Source organism: Camelus bactrianus, chromosome 5 (genome assembly GCF_048773025.1).
Source record: "Camelus bactrianus isolate YW-2024 breed Bactrian camel chromosome 5, ASM4877302v1, whole genome shotgun sequence".
In the NCBI taxonomy this organism is placed as follows: Eukaryota; Metazoa; Chordata; class Mammalia; order Artiodactyla; family Camelidae; genus Camelus; species Camelus bactrianus.
This window is the reverse complement of record NC_133543.1, coordinates 6,107,763-6,125,920: the sequence shown is the minus strand read 5'-3', so window position 1 is coordinate 6,125,920 and position 18,158 is coordinate 6,107,763. Positions and strand designations below refer to the sequence as shown.

Genomic DNA, 18,158 nt, shown 5'->3' with positions numbered 1-18,158 from the left:
CTTTAGGCTCCTTTTCTAGTAAATAGGGGAGAGGCTGTGGTTGGTTGTTGCAAACTTGTTGGTGTAGGATTACTTTGTTCTTTGGAATCCTTTGCAGCTGTCCACGTGGGTCAGATCATGGTGTTCCTGTAAAACCTGCAACAAAACAAACTTTTTCTATTCTGCAACTTGTTATCTTTATAGGAGTGCAAAAGTGTTAATATCCTTAAAGGTCAGAGTTTTGAGAATAGGCTCTCCTGTTTATTTCAGGCTAAAGGCAACATTGTTTTACAAAAGGTGCAGAGCTAGCAAGAGTAAGCCTAGAAAACACGGCAGAGGGTTAAAGGAAAAGGCACAGATCCAATATGGAGTCAGATTTGTTCTTCTTTATTACAGTGCCTTTGGGTGAGAGCTAAGAGTATGATTCCTGGGTGGGTCCTCTATTGTCCCAGGATGGAGTTCAGGCAGGAACCCTGCCAGATTCACCATGACTTTGGACCTGATCTCCCGCAGAGAAAGTGACTATTATTGGATTAAAATTACCTGTCAAAATCCCTTCAATTGCCTGTAAACTATACCACAGCAGGGGATGTCCCATTGGCCAGTCAACTGCCAGTCTCCCCTGATGCAAGGGACCAGCGTCGCCGGCGGGCTCCATGGTGGCCAGGCAAGTGCACCTTCCTACTTTTCTCTCCAGCCTTAGCTTCCTAACTTTGACGCTTTAAAATCTCCCGTCCCTCTTCCCTCTGGCCTGGTGTGAATGAACAATATCCCTGCACCCACCTGGGCTGAGGCCAGGCCACACACACAGCCCCATGCACACAGCCCACCATCTGCTGTCTACCCCTGGGCTCAAGTGCACCCTCTGAACTCCCCCACCCCAAAGGTCCGCCTGCCCAGTGCCTCCGCCCTAGGGGTCCAGACCACCATCAGGACCATCAACCACCCAAGGCCCACAGGCCAGTGGCTGGCAGCCTGGGATCACCTTGACCCATCGGGTCAGATGAGAAACAGAGTGCGGGGATCAGGGTGCCAGGGCAGGAATTGGAACCGCCTTCAGCCCAGCCTGCCTCGCCCTGTAGCCTCAAACATTAAATATGAAGGTGCACACTAGGCTGGATCCCCCACTGGTGGCAGTAGTCATCATTCCTGGAGCCCGGATTTCCCCACCCCAACCACAGGGTGAGGGGTGAGGGAATGAGCTCAGGTTAGGGGTGCGCTCAGAGTGAAGGGGATCCCATGGTGAGGGGGTACAGGTTGTGGGGTGTGGGGCCCGCTTAGAATGGAACTGACCTGGCTGAGAGGTGAGGGTGACAATTTCAGGATGTTGGTCCTCCTGTGGTGAGGCATGAGGGGTAAGCTTGTGGGTGTAGGGGCCATAGGTTAGGACCTAGCAGGTTGGAGTGTCAGGGCAGGGACCTCGGTGTGAGGAGAAGGAGCCCTGTCTTCCCAAGTTCTGGTGGGAGACTGGGCCTGGCCAGGGGTGGGAGGGTAGTAACAGGGAGGGGAAGGTGAGCAGGGGAAGTGGGCCTGGTGGTGTGTGGCCTGGCTCAGGGCAGTCGTGGTTCTATTTCAGTGCCAGGACCCAGTCGGTGGCGGGGTGAAGGCTCTGGGGATGGAGACCCGGCGGGAAGAGCAGGAGGGGCCCCACCTGGCTCCTCCCGGCCCCAGTGGCCTGGTCCGGTAAAGCAGGAGACCCACCCGAGCAGTTTGCTCTGCAGGCGGGAGGAGGAGGCGCGCGCACGCGCAGACGCACAGATGCGCGGACGCCGGAACCCGCCCAGAACGCGTGGAAGCTGGCGGGAGCCGGTTCCTGGACCAGCTCCTGGAAGAGGAACACGGCCTGGGGTCTGGGCCGCCGCTTGCCCTCGGTTCGGCTGCCGCTGCTGGGCAGTTAAGGGGGCGCTGGTGGGGGCGCGCTTCTCGGGGAGCCGGTGGGTGACACCTGGGCTGTGCGGCTGGGGAGGCGTACAGGGAGGGGTGCGGAGGTGAAGTCCAGGCCGCGCGTCCCGTTAGGACCCTGAGGCGGGTCCCAGCCGCCGCTGTAGTTCGAGGTAATCCTGCTATTAGTAGTTCCTGAACCCCGCGTTTTTGCCGCCGCTTATGTCCGGGTTTAGGAGAGGAGGCACAGCCCTGGGAGGTGGGAGGGCACCGGACGGCTCTGGAGCATCTCCGACTGGCCCTCAGACAATGGCCTGCTCCTGGAAGGTGGGTGCGGTGCGGTCGCGGGGCCTCGGATGGAATGGGGTCTGCCCCATGAGAGCCCCTGGATTTGCTCCCATCTTCCCCGCGGCCTGACCTTGGGGGCGGCCTCTAAATCCCCAGGATCTTGTGACTCAGTTTACAGGTCAGGCTGCTCCTGGGAGGTGGGTGCGGTGCGATCAGTGTGCTGGGATGGCTGCAGCAGCAGCGGGAAGTGGTTGCAACCCCTGCGCTCTCACAAGGCAGCCCCAATCCCGCCATCGCAGCCGCCGCCTTTCCCTGACAGCACAGCACCCGCCTTCCAGGAGCAGGCTGACCTGTAACCTGAGTTCCACGAACCTGGGGCAGCAGAGGCCAAGCTCAGGCCATGTGCTGGGGAGTTTGAAGCAAATCCACAGGCACACATGGGCGGACCCCATAACCAGCCACTGCCTTCGACCACACCGCGCCCTCCTCCCGGGAGCAGGCTGACCTGGGGACCGTGCCTGGAGCAGCAGAGGCCGAGCCCTGGACAGGCCGTGGGGGAGATGGGGGCAAATCGACCAGCTTGCCAGGTCGCTGCCCATCTCCCTGCCGCTGCCCCAGGTTCGTGGACCACTTGTTTTCAAGTCAGTGGGTTCCTGAGAGACAGGAGCGGTGCAGTCAGGAGGCGGGGTCTGCGGGGAGGGGTGCTGCCCCAGGGGGAGCAGGTGGACTTGCTCCCATCTCCCCCAGGGCCAGACCTGGATACGGCCTCTGCTGCCTCAGGTTTGCAGGACATATGTCATGTCAGCCTGTCCCTGGGAGGAGGGTTCAGGTTACTCGGGGCAGCCTCAGTGGCTGAGAAGGATTTTAGAAGTGGGCTCTAGCCCAGCATAACTAACTCCTTTCTTCTCTTGCTTCCTCAGTTGGTGGCTGTATCGGCTTTTTCATTATAGGTTATTGCTGGATAATGAACATAGTTTTCTGTGCTATACAGAAGAAACTTTATTTAAAATCTATTTTTATATATAGTGGCTAACATTTGTAAATCTCCCAGATTTACCCCTTCCCATCCCCTTTCCCTGGTAACCTTAAGATTGTTTACTAAGTCTGCAAGTCTGTTTCTGTTTTGTAAATGTGTTCACAATGTCTTTTTCTCTCTTTTTTTAGATTGCACATCTGAGTGGTATCATTTGGTATTTTTCTGTTTCTGGTTGCTTTCACTTAGAATGACGATCTCTAGATACATCCATGTTGCTGCAAATGGTTTTATTTTGTCCTTTTAATGGTAGAGTAGTATTCCAGTATATAAATATACCACAACTTCTTTATCCAGTCATCTGTTGCTACATTTAGCTTGCCTCCATGTCTCAGCTATTGTATACAGTGGTGCTATGAATACTGGGGTGCAGGTATCTTTTCACATTGGAGTTCCTTCCAGTTATATACCCAGAAGTGGGATTGCTGGGTCATAGTGTAAGTCTACTTTTAGTTTTTTGAGGGATTTCCATGCTTTCCATAATGAGTACACCAAACTGGATTCCCACCAGCAGTGTAAGAGGGTACCCTACACTCTTCTGCCTCTCTAGCATTTATCATTCATGAAATTCTGAGTGATGGCCATTCTGACTGGTGTGGGCTGATACCTCATTGTAGTTTTGATTTGCATTTCTCAGTTTATTAGTGATACTGAGCATTTTTTCATGTATCTATTGGACATTTGTGTCTTCATTGGAGAAATGCTTGTTTAGGTCTTCTGCCTATTTTTGGATTGAGTTTTTTTTTGTTGTTGTTGTTGTTAAGTTGTATGAGCTGTTTATATATTCTGAAAATTAAGCCTTTGTTAGTCGTATCATTTGCAAATATTTTCTCCCATTCGTAGGTTTATGTTTTCTTTTACTTATGGTTGCCTTTGCTGTGAAGGAAATTATAAGTTTAATTACGTCCCATTTGTTTGTTTTTTTCTCTTATTTCCATTGCCTGGGTAGATTGCCCTAGGAGAACGTTGCTAAGATTTATGTCAGATAATGTTTTGCCTATGTTTTCTTTTAGGAGATTTATCAAGTCTTGTCCATCTGCAGCTTAAGCCTGTACTCTAGATCTGTGCTTCAGTTTTGAATTTTGAGCTTCTTAGAGAACACCTACTCTTAGCTCATATGTCAGATTCAACATGTCTAAAGCTGATTTCATAATCTTTTTTCTTGCAGCGTCTCCACTTATTCAGTGGGATAATCATTCTTCTGGTTTTGAATAGCCAAAGGCTTGGAATGGACTTTGATTCATCTTTCTCTCACCACCCTCCACATTTTGTCAGCTTCTGGAACTGTATGTTTTTGGTTTCAAGTGTCTATTCTGATTACTGATACTCTGATGAAGAGCTTTCATCCCTGATACATGAATTTTTCCTTCTGTAGAATTCTTGGATATTCTCTCACCTCCCCTTTTCAGTCAACCTACCATTTTGACGTTCCAACATCTAGAGTCAAGTCAAAGACTTACCACAACCAGATCTCAGACAGGTAGGCTCGAACCTTCATCACTTTGGCCTTACCTTATGTGTTCCAATCATTATGTGACTTAGCCTCCGAGGGTAACCTGTGCCTTATTAAAAACCAGGAGTCACCAGTCTTTTCCTCTCCAGTCCTCAGTTAAAACAGCTTAGAATTGAACTGAGAACTAGTTGAATCCCTATCCCCTTCATAGAATCTTCCCTATTTACTCCAAATACTTCTAGCTCCTCTTTGTATTCCTGCACTGTTTATGATCGGTAGCCTGTTATCTTGGCTTTGAGTACTGACTTAGTACCATTCCTGGGTGGTTTCCAATGTGTCTCCTCACTGAGCTGGTAACTGGAGAAGACTCCATTGTTTAGCCTCCTTTATACCCTCACCCTGCTTAGCATCGGGCAATAGCAGGCATCCAGGCAGTGCTAAACTACTTTAGTTATTCGCAGGGGTGGTGGTGTGGAGTATAGCTAATAACTATTAATTCAGTGTTGCAATTAAAAAAGAAAGCCAAGAAAATCCATGGAGAAAAACTTTATCTCCATGTTCAGTTTAGCGCTTTACCTCAACAGTTTTCTTAACTCTGTGTTTACATTCACATAGTGTTCAGTGCTTGTACAGTTCCCTGAGGCAAGCAGGTGAGATGTCATTATGTTTGACTTTCACGTTACATTTCATATTGGATATATTTGTGCAATGACAAAACCTTCTTTTATAAGTAAACAGCCGGAAGCCCAGAGAGACTAACAGCCTAACCCAGGGTCACCTGTTTAGTGTTTGGCACAGGCCAGGACCGCGGTTCACATCTTCCAGCTGCTCCTCTTCCAGTGCCTTTTCATTCCAGTGCTGGGAAATGTAGCCCCATCAGCCAAACGGCCAAGTCTCATTGCTGCCCCTTTACCTGCCAGTGATGGCAGTGCTACAAAACGTGGCAAAGAAAGGTCAGAAATAGGAGTGATAAAAGACATGGAAGTGCTGGAAATGGATCCTCAGCCTCTTCCTCCCTATTTGAGCGCCTCACAAGTGTCCCACTCTGACACTGCTGTTCACTGATTATAACACAGTCTTTAAAATCAGACTGATCTTTTGTAGGACATGCTTTTATCCTGGTCCCTTTCCTGCTAGTAGTCACCGTCATGGGCAGAAAGTGCCTGACTGTGCTCTGTTTGTCACGTAGGTGGGAGGGGAAGTGGGAGAGGAAGCGGGTTGAACTGAAGCCGAGCTTTTTACAATTCTGTTGTTCTAGGACCAGAGCAGTTCCACTCCTGCTTTCATCACCTCTCCACCTCTGAGTCCCAGCTACCCACTCCTGCCTGCTTCCCCACATGCCACGTCCTGGGGGAGGACAGTGTGGTTGGCAATGCCCCCTCCACTCTCCGCCTTCCGCCCTGGGAGGTGCAGGAGTCTGCTTCAACTTTTGAGCTGTTTTGGTAGTTGGGCTTTTCCAGCCTTTCTAGGCATCTGCTTTCCAGCTCTGGGAAATTGGAGATGTAACTTAACCATACAAGTTCTATACTAATGTATTCAGTGGCATTAATGTGATGTTGTCTTTAAGGTGTTCTGGGACTGGATAGGAGGTTTTTAACACAGGATGCTTCACATCCAATTCTAAAGGCCTACAGGATGCAGGTGTAATTCAAGTTCTTACATGGCTGTAAGGCAGATATGGACATTATTTTATAATATGACCATATGTTCATAGATTACGGTTAGTCCGCCGGCTCTGTATCTAATAAAAGTTTAAATTCCAAACGCTTGAAGAAAATTTGCGGACCATGTCTTTTTGCCTGTAACTAGTTGCAAAAACTGAAATCAAGACTCTACCACAAGCCAGTGTTTCCCAGTAGAGAAACCCTCTACTTTTACAACCTCTAAGAAATGCGGTGGTTCTTTGGGTGAGATGAGGGATGCCAGAGTATTTTGTTGGGACACTAGAGTGGCATGACAAGTATTCTGGGACTGGTTACAGTTGAATCTCTGCTTCCTATATCCTGGACTGATTACAGAGTCAATGTTAGTGCGTTAACCAGCTTCTGAAAGCAAGGGTAGCTAGGAAGACAACAGAGAAAATAGAAGGATATAAAGTAATGGAGAGACTTCAGAGCAGTACAAATGTTGACTTTGACACCACCAGCTGCTGACGTGAACTTGGCAGGAATTTGTGAGAAATGGTGGGTGTCACTGCAAGCAGGAGAGTCCTGCAGCTTTTGGGGTGAACAGGCAAAGGGGAGAACAGTTATTGTGACCACTCGGGGGCTGATTATTTGTGTCCTGAATGTGAAAATGTCTGGTCTCCTGTTCAATTTTGCAGCCACAACTTCACGTGACTCAGGGCATTATTTCCACCAGAAAACCATAAAAACATAAACAACCTCTGTTTCCCAAAGTGTTTGTTCTCGATCTGAGATGATTGTCCTGTGGTGGGAGGTAAGTGGGCGGTGGGTCCTATTACATCACTCCCTTTCACTAAAAGTCTACCTCGCTGTTTTTCACCCTACTGTAGAGGTGCTGCCATTCTGTTACACCTAGACCTATAAGACGGGCTTGCCTGAATCCTCAGGTGAATAGGGATAGTTATGTGAAATTTTAAATAATTGCTTGGGTCATGTGGTCCTTTGTTCCCTCCATTGGAAATCACTATTCCAGAGCAAATAGTATGAATCTATATAAACTATATTGTTTGTAAGATGTCTTCAGAAGTTTTGCAGCAGGTTTAAATATTTGCTTGGTGATGGCATCTTGATTGTTTGAAGGAGGCAACACTCACTAGGGGCTTTGTTGGCTCCCTTAGAGTTCCCTTACTGGCAGTAGAGTGTTCGTAGGCAGATTTAGAAAGTTAACTGTGCTGAGAAGCCAAATTTGCCCTCAGCTGGGAATTGGCAGAAGAGTCAGTTATGGAAGGAAGGCTTTAGGATTATCTGGTAGCAGAGTTGTGGGATCCAAGCCCTGGGAAACCTCAGCTTTTCTATAGTATGTTCTGTAACAATAGGCTATTGGATAATTTTAACACTTGTTATGGGATGTAGAGTTGGGGAAAGACTTAAAAGTGAAAGAACCTTAAAAAAGAATCTCCAAATATTTTAAAGAAAACAGTACTCAGAATGAGAGCTTTCCTGGAAAAGACTAGTTCTTCACTTCACAGGGGAAGCAGGGAGAAGATGTAACTGCACTTACGGTAACTTAAAAGGTAAACCTTACCCTCCCACTTAGCTGTTTCCTGGTGTAAGTTCATATTCCACATCTGTAGTTTTAGACATGATGTGTCATTTTCTGGTACTCCATTCTGCTTCTGAGTGACAGACTGACGCAAAGTCACATAGCAATTGAAAAATTGCACAAAATTCTTTATTGTTAAAAATGTAGATATGTGGCAGGGTGCTGCATTTGCAAATGACTTTCAGTACAGAGAACACTTAAAAGAATGCAGTGTTATTTCTTTTTTTATTCCTTTAAGCCTTTGAATAGAAGGTTTTCTTTGCAGAGTTTCTGGAGTACATCAGAACAAGCAGGAACTAAAATTAGCTTTAAGAAAGCACCAGTATAGATGTTGCTTATAGTATGGTATCTGTCTTAAAGTTAACTCTTTAAAGCAGGAAGTTGTAACTCTCAATTTCTTAAGCAAATATAAACATTCTTGACTCATAATGACATTCTTTGCGGGGTGAAGCCGCTTTTGCTTCCATTCTGAGCATTGAAAGGCCTTCAAGGATAATTCTACCAGTCCTCAATATTTTATTTTCCCTCTGTTGTGAACTTGTTATTAAACTTGAAGCAGATATAAATATCATTAACTTGCTACATATGTAGATATTTAGTGTTACATAGTCAGAAAGTTTGTGTACATCACACATATCTACATAATTCCCCAGTTTCCAACTGTGTTCCTGATGAAAGGATGGTGGGAAATGGCATTATGGGGATATGTCTTACAGTACAGTGTTTCCCCTGTTCCCTCTACCAGATCTGGATGTTCTTTCATCTTTCGGCTTCTAGAATTTCTAGCTCTTTTTCTTAAGACAGGTGTAACTCATCCCCCTTCTCACACAAACATGCGTACACAGACACACACACAATCTGCCGTAGGGAGTAGCGTTCACCATCCCATTCTCCGACTCCAGCTCTGATCCCACCCACTGGAGGCAGTGTCTTGCACGAATTCATTTGTAAGTTCCTTTTTAAAACTCGAGTGGTCGGGAAATAGGACTGATATCCTCACCTAGTAGGCAGGCCCTCAAGGATAACTCCTATGGTTAATGCAAGGTTATCTTAATGTTTGAGTACCTGGGTTTCATGGCTTCCTGTACCACCTGTGTGACCCATGATTCGCACAGTTCTGTCTCCCGTTAGACTTTTTCTCTCCAACTCTGGACTCTTATAATATTCTGCTCATTTGACATCTTCACTTGGAACTCTGATATCTTAAAACCAACGTGTGTAAAAACTGAGCTCTTGGTCCTCCTACCCCCCAAACTGGTTCTTTATGCAGCCTCCCCCATTCAGTTAGTGGAAACTTAATCCTTCCAGCTGCTTGGGTCAAAAAACTTGGAGTTATTCTGACTTTCACTGACATACCACATGAATTCTGTCAATAGATCTGGTTTAACACTGCCTTTAAAACATATCCAGAACCAAGCCACTTCTCACCATGGCTCCTGCCTCCACTGCTGCTTCCCTTCCCTGAGCCACTGTCCTCTCCTCCTCCATAGCCCTTCTCAGTAGCTTTCCACCTTTCATCTCTGACCCGTTTGCACTATTCTCACCCGGCAGTCAAGTGAGCCTTGGAAACCTAAGTTAGATTGTGTCGTCTTTCTGCAGTGCCTCCCCATTTCACTCCGGGTAAAAGCCACAGTCCTTACAATGTCCTCCAAGGCCATACAGGATCTGCATTGACCCTTCTCCGCAGCTCCAGCTGTGCCCCCATTCTGGAACATGCGATGTCACGCTGGCTTTGGTGATGGTTATTCCGTCCACCTGGGACTTCTCACCTCCTAGTCTTAATTCTAACCTCAGTTCACAGTGTGCCCTGCTCTGGTATTTAATACAATATCACCCTCATCCTATACTCTCAACTCTCTTTACTTTGCCCTTTTTACTTTTTTCCATGGTTCCTCTTTCCTAGCATGCCACCTCCTCTGCTGCTCTGTTGTGTGAATTGTCATCTCCACCCCCCACCCCAGCTAGACTCCAACCAAGCTCCGTGAGGACAGGACTTTTGTTTTGTTTATTGATCTATTCCAAGTGCCTAGAGTAGTCCTGGGTACATTGCAGGCCGTCAAAAATTATTTGCTGAATAAATTAAAAGGCTATTTTAAAAATGAATCATCCTTTCAGGAACAGGTGAGGAAAGGAAGCTGCATGAAGGAAAATGTTGCAGTAAATAATGATATTTGCCTGTTGTACTATGTGTGATATATATATATATATATATATATATATATATATATATATGTGTGTGTTTTAGTCTTAATTTGGTATCTCAATTTCTTAATTTAATAGCTGTATTAAGGTGTAATTTACAGGCCATACAATTCACATATTATAATTGTACAAGTCAGCCATTTTAGCTATTTCTAGAGTTGTGCAACTGTGTCCTCAAAAAGTCCCCTTTTGTCCATCCATATGCAGTTCGCCCTCCCCTCAGTGGCACCCTGATTTTATTTGTTTTTGTTTTTTTGGCAATCACATCTGAAAAGAATAATTTACACAGCAGTACTAATATAGCTTTGCACTTTTAGAAATGACACACTTAAATATGAAATCAGGAGTCATTGCTGAAGGTAGGCAGCAGTATCAGACATCGGTGAGAAGAATGGACTTGAGTGTCAGACTGGCTGCGATATTACCCAGCTCCACCATTTACCAAGTTACCCAAATTATTTTCTGCCTCAAGCTCTTTATCTGTTATATGGGGGTAATAATAGCAGCTTACAGAATTGTTGTGAGGATTAAGCAAACAGGGAAACAAAATTTAGTATAGTGGCCAGCTTATGTTATTACCTAAGAAATAGCCTTGCAGGTAGAGAGCAAAATTCAAATCAGTTTCTAAAGTATGTGTAAAATATGATCCAGTTCCTGCCTGGTTTGTAAACACATATGCCTACTGCAGAATATAAAAGCAGGCTAATTTCCAACAGAAAAGATCATTTCTCAGCATTTCTTTCAAAGGTAGTTGCAAAATAATTTTTACTAATTTTTCTGTGCCCATCTCTGACAGAGCTTTGACACCAGGGAAGTAATTATCTACATTTTTGTTAAAATGATGCTGACCATCAGGAAGTGTTCCGAATTATATTTTAGCCTTTATGTTGGGAAATATTGTGAAACTTCTTCTAAATTAATGGGGGAGGGGCATTCATTGTAGCTCTTGTAGCCTGATAAGGCTTCTCTAAATTATCTTTTTTTAAATTTTAATTAAAATAATTAATTAATTTTTTGCAGGGGGTGGTAATTAGGTTTTTATTTATTTTATTTTTATAAGAAGTTCTGGGGATTGAACCCAGGCCCTTGTGCATGCTAAGAATATGATCTTTCACTTGAGCTATACCCCCTAAATTATCTTTAATAAGGTCTTTTTCTCTGTTTTGTTATTTTCTTTTATGTACAGATGCACAAAGCAGGGTCATCAGAAGCCTCTCAATTCCAAAGATGATTATAGTGAAAAACATTGCACAGTGACAGTGAATCCTTGGAATATGAAGAAAGATTGTAAAGTCCTGAATGAATTAAGAAGGAATTGTTACATTAACTTACATGTAAACATGGCTCTCTTACCTTTTTTTTTCACTTTATAATGAAGATATTCCTCACCCATCAAGGTTGCTTTGTTAGATATAGGGAATATCTAAAGCCTTTTCTGGAAGTTTTTTAAATAAATAAGAGCAGGTAATTTATCAGAAGTGTGAATGGTGTAATCTGCTCTGTCTAGTATGGTAGCCACCAGCCACATGTGGCTATTGTGAATTGAGATGTTCTATAAGTGGAAAATACATAATAGATTTTCAAGACTTTGTACAACAAAAATAATGTAAAATATTTATTAATAAGTTTTAAAATTGTTAATCACACTTTTGAAATGATAGTATATTGGATATTTTGGGATAAATATAATTATTCCTGGAATTAAGTACATTTGTTCCTTTTTATTGTCTAAATGGGATTACTGGAAAATTGTGACTTGCACTATGTTTCTATTGACAGTGCTGGCTTCTAACTTATTGCAAATAATATGAAAAAAACTTTGATTAAGTATTTTATAATTGAGTAGTTGATTTCCATCATATTATTTTCAGGTGTACAACACAGAGGCTCAACATCTTTATATATTATATTCCATTTAATGTCACCATAAAATAATGGCTATATTTCCCTGTGCTGTATGATACAGCCCTATAACCTATCCATTTTATACATAGTACTTTTTACCTCTCAATCCCTTAGCCCCTTCCTGCCTCCCTCTCCTCCTTCTCCCCATTGGTAACCACCAGTCTGTTCTGTGTACCTGTGAGTCTATTTCTGTTTTATTATAGTAATTAATTTGTTTTATTTTTTAGATATACATATAAGTTAATAAATAGAATAATTGTTTTTCTTTCTCTGACATATTTCACTTAGCATAATACCCTGTAGGTCCATCCATGTTATTGCAAAAGACATTATTTAATTTTTTAATGGCTGAGCAGTATTCCATTGTGTGTGTGTGTTCATGTGTATATATGTGTGTGTATATGCGTGTATATATGTAAATATACATATATATATAATATACCACAACTTCTTTATCCAGTCATCTGCCAGTGAACATTTGGGTTGTTTCAGTGTGTTGGCTATTGTAAATAGTGCTGCTGTGAACACTGGGGTGCATGTGTCTTTTTGAATTATATTTTTCTCCAGACATATACCCATGAATGGGATTGCTGGATCACACGGAAGTATATTTTCAGTTTTTTAAGGAAACTCTATACTGTCCTCCAAGGTGGCTGCAACATTTACATTCCCACCAACCGAGTAGGAGGGTTCCTTTTTCTCTTAAAAGGTCAAAAATTCTCTACATTTATATACTTTCCTTACAGTTTAGGACACAATTTGGCAAAAGCCAGATAGAATTTAATAGGAGTAAATACAGTATTTTTTCAAATGTCCATGCATTATGGATAGATATGTTATTGATGAGTTGGTTCCCTATTTTAGTAGATGCAGAAGTTTTTATAGCTTCACAGACATTTCAGTCTTGCAGAAAGAAAAATGTCTTTGCATTTTGCTGAACTTGTCCGGGTGGCTTTATGGAATTTGGTCCAGGCCTGCAGAGGTGAATACACATCCAAACCTGAACCATTTGAATGTCTGCAAGATTTTAAGGGTCTAGAATGTCAGATCTGGACTATAACTCTGGTGAATGACATCAGTGAGTGGACTCAAGAAAACTCCATTTGAGTGCAAAGCCTTTCATAAGCCAAAAAAGGCTTTGAAATTGTGGCAAAGCCAGAGACTTTTGTGCACCACATATGGCCACAAACCCATGGGGACAACCACAGGCCTTCTGGAGTGCCAAGGGAATTCCATGTGAGGAGTCCAGCACTCACAGGAATCCAACAAGTCCCTGCCAGCCAGAGCACCTTCATTGCTACTGTGGTATTTTGAGCAAATGTCTTTTCTTCAGGTTCAAATTGGTTTGTTGTTTTTTTTTAATAAAAGAAAATCAAACAACTTCTTGTTCCCTTGGTGAAAGTAAAAGCCTAACATTTTCTGATTTCTTTTGACAGAGAAAACTTGAGCCTATGAATCTAAACTCATCTGTGATGGTCTGCAGCTGGGAGCAAGCAGATCAGTGTCAGTCCCTTTGCAGCCGTTGGCTGGGAGCCTGCATGTTCCCTGGAATGATATTTGAAACATGTCACCCTAGCCGTGCCTTCGCTCTGGACTGGGAGGCGAGTCAGTCAGAATCTGCATTATGGAATGTATGTTTCAGATCCAAAGCTAGGAGATCTTTTTTAATAGCCAGAGAATGTAGTCATAAATATATCTATTAATGTATTTATGCAAGAACAATTTTAAAGTTTTTTTATTATAAAAATTTCCCCCAAAATTGAAAATGAAAGAACATTGGAATTAAAATCCAATGGAATTAAAAACAGTGGAATTAAAAATCATCTGTACCTTAGTTATACATAAAGAATCTTAAAATCCTTCTAAACATTTTTTTGTTCAAATGTAGATATTTTTCCCTTCCAAAAATGAAAATTATTATTTCACATTTTTTTCTTTTTCCTTTTATTATATATTCCATATCAATAAATATAATTCTTTTAAATCCCTTTTAATGGCTGTTTAACATTATATTGAACAGATATGTAAATAGTCCTAGGTTTAAGAAATTAAAAAAATTGTCATTACAATGCCCCTGCAAAGAATTTTTTCGTGTTTCTATTTTTAGTTACTAATTTGGACTAAAAGTTAACAAGTTTACTTTCCTTCATCTAAAACATTGGTTATTTTATGAATGAATTGTAAGGATTTTAAATAACTTTTCAGTAATTTCAACAAAGAAGTTAACTTTAAGGCAAAAATGTATGATGGTTTGCAAATCTATTTTTATTATATCTTCACTTTTACCAGTGTCATATCTGTGTGTGTTTGCACAAGTGCTTTAACTACCAGCAATGTAAGAAAAATCTGTGTACTAAAAATGTGAAAATAGTTTCCTGGTTTGTGTTTTCATTCTCCCAATATAGGTTTTGGATGACAAGCTTGTATTTGCAAATGTACACACCCTGTGGGAGGTGCTCTGTACATACGCTGAGATACTGTACATAAAATTGCCTCTGAATCCCAATCATCTGAAAACCCTGTCCTCAGCCTTTGATACCTTCAGCTGTTTTATGAAAGTCCTCCAAGTGGATGAAAGTATCAACAACCGGAACAAGAGTTTTTCATTGCCCTATTTGAGAAGAGCTGCGTGAACGACTTTTATATTCAGGATAGAGATACATTCATCAGTCCAACCACCAGGAGCCGCACTGTAAGTCTAAACCGAGTTTAGCTGCTGTCTTGGGGGTGATTTAGAACCTGCTGTTGAATTATAAGTGATTTGGTTTTGTTTGTTTGGTTTGGTTTTTAAAAGCTGCCCATAAAAAGGAAAAAAAAGAAAGAAAAGAATTATGCCTACAGATTCCTGTTAGGATAGTAAACAGTGGCTGGTTATTTACCCTGTATAAACCACACGCTCTCTTAGAATCTATTTAGGTTTACTTCATCCTTTCTCAGATCAAGTATCAAGTAAGGGACAGTTTTAAAAAAAATTCATAATTAACAGGCTTGTGAGCTCCGGGATCTGCAAGGCATCTTTCCCTTCCCATGGTGTAATTCAAATGGCAGAAATGAAATAAAGCACCTCATGTATCCTCCGGTGTTAACAGGAAAAGGCGAGTCTTCTTGACCTTGATATTTCCTGGGTAAAATGAAGATATGTCAGGTGTCGACAAGCCCATTTAGGGCAGGAAACATGTTGTCTTGTTCACTGCTGAATCCCAGGCACCAGGAAGGCTGAGTTTAACAAGTGAGTGAATGAATGAACTGTAGTTCCCCCAGAGTTACCATGTGGGGCAGTGTGGATTAGCAGCTAAGAGCATAGACTCAAGAGGTGAGGGTACAGCTCAAGTGATGGGGCGCATGCTTAGCACGCATAAAGTCCTGGGTTCAGCCCCCAACACCTCCTCTAAAATAGACAAATAACCCTAATTACCTCCCCACCCCCCACCAGAATTACTTTATTATCTCCCTGCCACCCAAAAAAAAAAAAAAAAAAAAAGGTAGAAGTGGCCAAGAGCATAGACTCAGGCTGGAACAGTTGTGCTGGTTTCTCGCTGTCTACCTTGTAAAAGTCATTTAGCCTCTGTGTTTATCAAGTTCCTCATCAATAAAATGTGGATAATAATAATACCCACCTCGTAGAGTTGCTATGTGGATTAATGAATCTGTGTCAATGTTAGAACAGCCCTGGCTAATAGAAAGTACTATGCATCTGTCAGCTCTTTTCATAATTACGGACAGATGTTATTATCAACCAAAGAAGTATTAGTTATTTGTAAGGGAAATAAATGTTAGACCATTTCGTTTATCATTTTCTGTAATTCAGGCTTTTTCCCTCTGAAATACCATTTTCTGTCTGTGCACTAGTAAGTCACAGTGCTTTCCAAATTTCATCTGTCTGAGTTCTTGTCATGATGACAATACTGCAGAGTTTTCACATTTTTCAGGGACTCCGTCTGAGATGACAGCAACCCCTCAAATTCAGAAGCACTTCTCTAACTGACAACATCTCGCATGAAATGAAGTTTGTAAAATGTAAGAGCTTCAGACGCTAAATGATGCCATAAATGCAAGGATGTTATATCTAAGCTCTTTAAATAAATCCTGTCATTGAAATAAAGGAAATACTATATTATAGTGCTCTATGACATTGTTATCTTTGCTATCCGTTTATCTGACTCTGTAAGACAAAAGAAAGCAAATACTGAGATTGATCATTAATACTGTGTGGTACACGTATTTGTGGATGAAGACCATACTGAAATGCACTGTCTAAGATATTAAAATGGACACTAAACAGCTGCTTGATGCACATGCATGGACAGAACAGGGAGCTGGGTGCAGGGAGCAGACACTGAGCTTCCTGGATCAGAGAACCAGCATAGCAGTCCGGCCCAGCAGTCCACATGTTTTATATTTATATCCCAGCAAAATTAACAGTGAGAGTCTGAAATGAACTTTGGGGACACTTGCAAACAGCTGTCATGATTACTAATGTGGGACACCAGGATTCTACAGTGTTTAGTTGGCATCTGCACACAACCATTTCTTTTCCACTAAAGCCTGTTGTAATTGCTGGTTCCACATCCAGGCTGAGGAATCATCTCATGTGGTGTTTGGGAGGGAGGTAAGTGGAGTCAGGACCCATGCTAAGGCTGGGTGGGTAATAATGTGGTTCTAGTACTGGAGAAAGGAAAGTAGGTCAGGTGGGAAGGAGAATGACTGGATTTAAATTTTGTTTCTTGAGTAAGCTAAATATAATAACATCATGTCAAGTTTCTTTATTGTTTATATTCCATGTGCTGTCACCGAATAACTACTGAATTGTGGGGACAAAAAAGCCTGGGTTTTAGAATTGACCCTGCCCCTAAACAGCCAGAGTCCAGGTTCCTCTGGGTGTCCAAGGAGGGGGCTGCTGCCTCCACTGCAGCAGTTTGGGCACTTGGGTGGCCTAGTTTTTTGCTGTGGAAGACTGGCCCGGTTGTAGGACATTAAGCATCTGCAAGGCCCTCACCAGGTACCCACGGTGGTCCCCGGACTGTAACATCCAAGTGTTCATTTCCAGCCACGTTTGCAAATGACCCTCAAGGGGTTAGTATTAATCCTGGGTGAGAATTATGAAAAATTATATGGTACCTCCATCCCTTCTGGCAAAGGAGGGCCGCTTATTTACAAATGACCACAAAGTGTTAGCACCACATTTTATTAGCAGAACATGTGAACACGTGGTGACAGTGACGCTCACCTGTTTGCTTCTGCTTCCCAGTGCAACTTCAGCCTCCATCAGAGGACCTCAGCTGCCCCAGTGAACAGGACCTTCTGTACAGAGAATTTGCTCCTCCTCGAAGCATAGACAAGAAGCAGCCCTTAGATCTCATCAGGTGAGCTGTTGTGGAGAGCACTCCAGTGGGAAGGGCTCAGGGTTGCCCTCATGGCATCTGAGTGTGACAGTCCTCCAAGAGTGTTACCAACCAGGAAGCCCACAGGAGCTCTGAGCTTTGTTACACCAAGTTTTTACTGAAGGCTTTATTACAAAGACATGACTTATTGGATCACTACCAACATGGCTAACCCAAACCCTAACTGTAAGTCAAACCTTTACTTAGCCCTAACATTTGAGCCCCTACCTCTCCTGATGGTCACTCACTTGTCACAAAGCTCAAAGCCCCACTCCTCTAATCACATGTTTGGTGTCTCTGGCTGGCCAGTGCCCATCCTGAGTCATCTCATGAACACAAGCCATCCAAGGGTCCACCATGAATAGTAAAGACACTCCTACCTAGGGAAATTTCAAGGCTTTAGGTGTTGCCGTCCAGGAACTGGGAACAAAGACCTACCAAATTCTTCATTAAACAGAAGTAAATGTTAGGTTTCACTTAAATTATATAATAAGAGAAGAATTCTCTCTGCTTAGCTGTATCTGCTGTTCGACACCGTTTCACTACACCACGTGACTGTAATGTCGCTCTCAGCATGTGTATTCTCAGAGCACCAGCGCCGGCTGCTCTCCGGGAGCTTATGCTGTTTGGGCAAGGCTGCTGGGAGGAGGAAGGCCAAGGACAACTGAACAAACAAAAATAATCGGGCTAATAAGGAAACAATTTCAGATTGAAATGAAGGAAATAATACAGTATTGAGATGGGAGACTTGGGGGGAAGTGAGTCAAGAAAGCGATCTTTGAGTAGGTTACATGTGAGCTGAGATGGT

At 43.0% G+C, this 18,158-nt stretch overlaps 1 long non-coding RNA gene across 1 annotated transcript; it reads left to right on the top strand.

Moving 5' to 3' along the window:
- Window positions 1–10,853: 10,853 nt before the first annotated feature.
- LOC141577632 (uncharacterized) lies at window positions 10,854–14,627 on the top strand. Its single transcript, XR_012506858.1, has 3 exons — window positions 10,854–11,398; window positions 13,406–13,600; window positions 14,375–14,627. It is a non-coding gene; the product is annotated as an uncharacterized LOC141577632 (long non-coding RNA).
- Window positions 14,628–18,158: the final 3,531 nt, after the last annotated feature.